The sequence below is a fragment of the Misgurnus anguillicaudatus genome, chromosome 3 (genome assembly GCF_027580225.2).
Source record: "Misgurnus anguillicaudatus chromosome 3, ASM2758022v2, whole genome shotgun sequence".
NCBI classification, from domain to species: Eukaryota; Metazoa; Chordata; class Actinopteri; order Cypriniformes; family Cobitidae; genus Misgurnus; species Misgurnus anguillicaudatus.
Genome location: NC_073339.2, coordinates 27137202 through 27142500, shown reverse-complemented (window position 1 = coordinate 27142500; position 5299 = coordinate 27137202). Strand labels below are relative to the sequence as shown.

The window sequence follows — 5299 nt, the reverse complement described above, 5'->3', positions numbered from 1 at the left end:
GCTTGGCGGCACAAAACAAAACGTAACACTTTTCTAAGCAGATTTAAAAGAGGAACTATATTGTATGGCGTAATCGCACTTTTGGGAGTACTTCGACTCTGCGCAGTAACACCCTCCCTCTCCCATTATGAGAGGGAGAAGGGGAGCGGACTTTTCAGGCAAGTCAAAGTACTCCCAAAAGTGCTATTACGCCATACAATATAGTTCCTCTTTTAAATCCGCCCAGAAAAGCGCCACGCTCCACCTTGTACCACCAAACTTGCTCGTACAACCACTCGTCTTAAATAGGAAAAACGTTGATGTGTTTGGTCACTTCTAACTTTATATCTAAATGGTACCATTGAAGGAATGGGGCTAAGCTAAATGCTATGGAAGCGTCGCAACGCGCTCCAGCGCTTAAGCCGAAAGTATACTAGGGACGTCCGCGTATGCGCGCCGTCCCGCATGACGTCATTTTCGTCATCAGGAGGGTCCGCGGCCGGCCGCGCAGACCGTCCGCGTGCAGCCCAAAATTTGAGACCGCGCGGACAGTGCGCGTACAGTCCGCGTACGACAGCGCATGCGCGTGAAAATATTTAGACAGGACACTCCACTATAAACAATTATACAAAGGAAATAGACAGCATTTGCACACATACTATCGTTTTTCTTCTTTAACTTTTACATCTTCCAAGAACAGAAAGCTGTGGAGCATGTTTGTTTGATTCCTGACTTTGTTGTCTTGTTGTTTGTTCTAAACTGTGTTTGCAATGGTGGATCAGTTACTTTTCTTCACCTATCTTAATGTTTTGATGTACTGTAAATGTCTCCAAATCAGTGCTGCCCTGACAGCCTGTTAGACTAATAATTTGAATAAGAAATCATTTGTATTGCGTATAGTGTCGAACGCGGCCGTCCGCGTGTAGCCGCGGGGACTTTAAGCCGAAAGTATACTAGGGACGTCCGCGTACGCGCGCCGTCCGCATGACGTCATTTTCGTCATCAGGAGGGTCCGCGGCCGGCCGCGCGGACCGTCCGCGTGCAGCCCAAAATTTGAGACCGCGCGGACAGTGCGCGTACAGTCCGCGTACGACAGCGCATGCGCGTGAAAATATTTAGACAGAACACTCCACTATAAACAATTATACAAAGGAAATAGACAGCATTTGCACACACACTATCGTTTTTCTTCTTTAACTTTTACTTCTTCAAAGAACAGAAAGCTGTGGAGCATGTTTGTTTGATTCCTGACTTTGTTGTCTTGTTGTTTGTTCTAAACTGTGTTTGCAATGGTGGATCAGGTACTTTTCTTCACCTATCCTAATGTTTTAATGTACTGTTAATGTCTCCAAATCAGTGATGCCCTGGCAGCCTGTTAGACTAATAATTTGAATAAGAAATCATTTGTATTGCGTATAGTGTCGAACGCGGCCATCCGCGTGTAGCCGCGGGGACTATACTCGGAAAGCTGCGCGGACGCGTGCGCGCGCGGACCGGACGCGGACGCGGAAAAAAAGTATACCCGGGCCTAAACTCGGAAAGCTGCGCGGCCGCGTGCGCGCGCGAGCCGGACGCGGAAAAAAAAAGTATACCCGGGCCTTTACGTGCACGCACACAGACGACAGAGGGATGCATCAACAATTCCTAGCTAAGGTAACAACATATTTTAATACTGAAAATGAGTAGACTATTCCTTTAACGTGACTTGACGGTAAAAAAATGTACGGTGAAAAAAATCACAAATCAAGCTGGACAAAACGACGGTAGTTTCAGTTTTGTAGGTGTCCAGCTTTAGGCTGATTCAAAGCCTAAAAAGTCAAAGTAAAACCGTCAAATCTTTACGGTTAAAGACAGACACTGTATATTCACACAAAACCATGCCCGGCAAGACACCTTTCGTCTCGTAACCACACGACTTTAGGCTGTTTATGCACTAACTTAGTAACTTACGGTTAGACACTATTATTAGACTTCACAAAGCATATATATATATGTATTTGGTCTATTACTGATATCAGGGCATTTGAAACCGTTATTAATTTGGAGATAATCGCCGTTAAAGGTGCATGCGTGCTGTGCGGCCTACACCGATAACACAAACCTCAATACCGAAACCGCTGTTCTGTTGGCCAGTCAGCCACCAACAACGACAATCTTACCCGAATATGTATGATGCGTTGCCACCAGCTTCACAAACTATTGGGATAACCTCCTAATTATAATCCTACAAGGCTGGGCTGGGCTCCGCATAGCAGTTGCCAGCACAGCATAATCTTAGCGCAAACTAAACACACACAGGCGCGCTGTCCCTACCTCCTTCTTCTTCTTCTTTTTCTTTCTTCTTCTTCTTCTTCCTTTTAATGGCGGGTAGCACCAACTTTAAGGTGCATTATCGCCACCTACTGTATTGGAATATGGACCAGAGTTTCAGCCTTACATTATGTAAAAAAAAAAAAAAAAATTCTCCCAATCAGCCCTGTTGTTTTAAGATAAAGAAATAAACTTTCTACTCCATTATGTATTATGTTTTTATGATTTAATTCCACCACTCCGATCTTCCTAAGTTCATTCCTCATTATTTCTCGTTCATTATTATATTTTTGACATACACAAATAACATGTTCAACTGTTTCCTCTAGTCCACAATGATCACATTTTCCTGTTGGATGTTTATTTATTAATTTTAAGGTTTTGTTCAACATAGTATGTCCCAGTCTTAATCTTGTTAAAATAGTTTCCTCTTTTGTGCCTCTTTTAGTTATCCTCACTGCTGTTACTTCTTGCTGTATTTTATAAAGTTGACGTCCTGTATTTCCTGTATCCCACTCTTGTTGCCATTCCCTAATAGTATAGGCTTTAATTATTGCTTTCCCTTCAGATTTACTAAGTGAGATATTAATGATATCCTCAACTTCCAAAGCCTGTTTTGCTAATATATCAACCTTTTCATTACCCTCTATCCCCTTATGAGCTGGTATCCACATAAACGTTATCCTGATGTTCCTATGATTGAATCTATACAGATTTTCATATATCTCATTTAGTAAATCCTGTCTGATAGATGTGAATGATTTCAATGACTGTAATACTGAACATGAATCTGAACAAAGTATAACCTTTTCCACTTGATTATCTTCTATCCACTGTAATGCTGTTGCTATTGCCATCATTTCTACAGTATATACCGATAAATGATCTGATGTTCTCCTATTAATAAAAATGTTCAAAGATGGAATACTAAAAGCAAAACCTGTTCTCCCGGTATTAGGATCTTTAGATCCATCAGTATACACTGGGGTATATTCTTGGTACACTGTTTGTAGTTTATCTTCCACAATATTTGCAATGTTTTCAAATTCTTTGAATTCTTTCAATAATTCTAGCATAGAAAAATCCAAGAAAACTGCAGGAAACCGCCAGGGTGGAGTTATTGGTAAAGCTACAGTAGGGATGAATCTTTTTCCACTTAAACCCATTTCGCTTGCTTCTTTGTCACTTTTCCATGCAAACACGTCTGGATATTTGGATATTTCCTTTTCCCAACATGGGAAAAGCACCTTTACTGTAGGATGGCGGTCCTCTGAATGACCTTGAAGATTCACCCAGTAATTCATCATTAACTGCTTGTGTCTGATTTGTAATGGCATTTCACCCATTTCAACCTGAAGAGCAGCTACAGGAGTTGTCTCAGAGCCTGAGTTTGTATCACAACCAGCTTTTTCAATAAAGTTTTTGCTGCTGAACCATAAACAATGCATCCATAATCTATTACTGATCTTATCAATGTTATATAGATATTTTTCATTGCAGTTCTACTTGCTCCCCATTCTAATCCTTTTAGACATCTCATCACATTTAAAATGATTTTACATTTAGTTTCTATCCTTTGAATATGTTCCTTCCATGATAATTTAATATCAAACCACACACCCAAAAACTTAAAAATTTTAACTCTTTCAATCGTTTGTCCGTACATCTTTATCTGTGTATCAATGCCTCTTTTCCTAGTAAATACTATTGATTTTGTTTTATCTACTGAAAACCTGAATCCCCATGAATATGACCATTTCTCTACTATTTCAACTGCTTCTTGTATTTTTCTTGTAATATGCTTTATATTCTTTCCTCTTTTCCACAGTGCTCCATCGTCAGCAAATAATGATCTACCAATATCTCCTTGCACTTGAGAAAATACATCATTTATCATAATGGTAAAGAGTATTGGACTAATGATGCTGCCCTGAGGGGTACCATTTTCCACCATATATCTTCCAGATAAGGCTTTCCCAATTCTAACTTGAATACATCTATCAAATAAAAAATCTTTAATCCAATTATAAATTCTACCCGTTATTCCTATCATATCAAGTTTAATCATTAATCCTTCTTTCCAAACCATGTCGTATGCCTTTTCAACATCGAAAAAGACTGCCATCACTGATTCTTTATTTATCTGAGCTTTCTTAATATCTGTTTCTAGACATATAATGGGATCCATAGTTCCTCTTCCTCTTCTAAAACCACTCTGATGAGGTGATAAAATTCCTCTACTTTCCACATAAAATTCTATTCTCTCCGTAATCATTCTTTCCATTATCTTTCCCATGTGCGATGTCAATGCTATTGGTCGATAATTCTTTGGATTTGATGGATCCTTTCCTGGTTTCTTAATGACTGACTCCTTCCATCCAGTAGGTAATTTTCCTATATCCCAAATTTTATTATAAAAACCCAACAATTTAAAAGATGCCAAAATACCCAAATGTTTTAGCATTATATAACAGATTTCATCCTTTCCAGGAGATGTCAATCCAGTCCTTTCTATTGCTCTCTTCATTTCTTCCATAGTAAAAGGAGCATCCATTGTGCCACAAGTTTTATTCCGCCTTTCAAGCCTTTCAGAGAAAAATTATTTAGTTAATTCTCTTCCTTTTTTTCCCTCCTCAGTTAGATTATTTGAACTATGAATTTCAACAAGTGCTTTTGCTATCATTTCTGCCTTTTCTTCATCAGATGCTGCCGTCTTTTCCCCCCACTTCAAAATAGGATACTTCCATTCTCTTCTGATTCCTCTCATGCTTTTAACCCTCAATCGGTCCTTGGGGTCAATATGACCCCAAACGACATTTCATTGGTTAACAAAAAAGGTTCCCTTTATCTCAGAGATGTAAAACTTTGTGACTTTTCCTAAATAATCTATCTTTACATGCACAAAAAAAACTGGGCTTGATTCGGTTGTTCTAAAGGTATGTAAATTTTTTTTTTATCAATCTGTCCCTTGGGGTCAATATGACCCCAATTGAAAGTGAATGGGAAATGC

The 5299-nt window shown here is 39.3% G+C and overlaps 1 protein-coding gene across 7 annotated transcripts in view; it reads right to left on the bottom strand.

The window, feature by feature from the left end:
• The window catches only part of zc3h13 (zinc finger CCCH-type containing 13), a 278860-nt gene extending 276501 nt beyond the window's left edge, over window positions 1-2359 (bottom strand). For 6 of the 7 annotated variants that reach the window (XM_073863730.1, XM_055205268.2, XM_055205270.2 and 3 more), the window contains exon 1: window positions 2139-2286. The gene's annotated coding sequence lies outside the window, so the exon portion shown is untranslated. The other variant, XM_073863726.1, reaches the window with a different exon arrangement.
• Between the last annotated feature and the right edge of the window lie 2940 nt (window positions 2360-5299).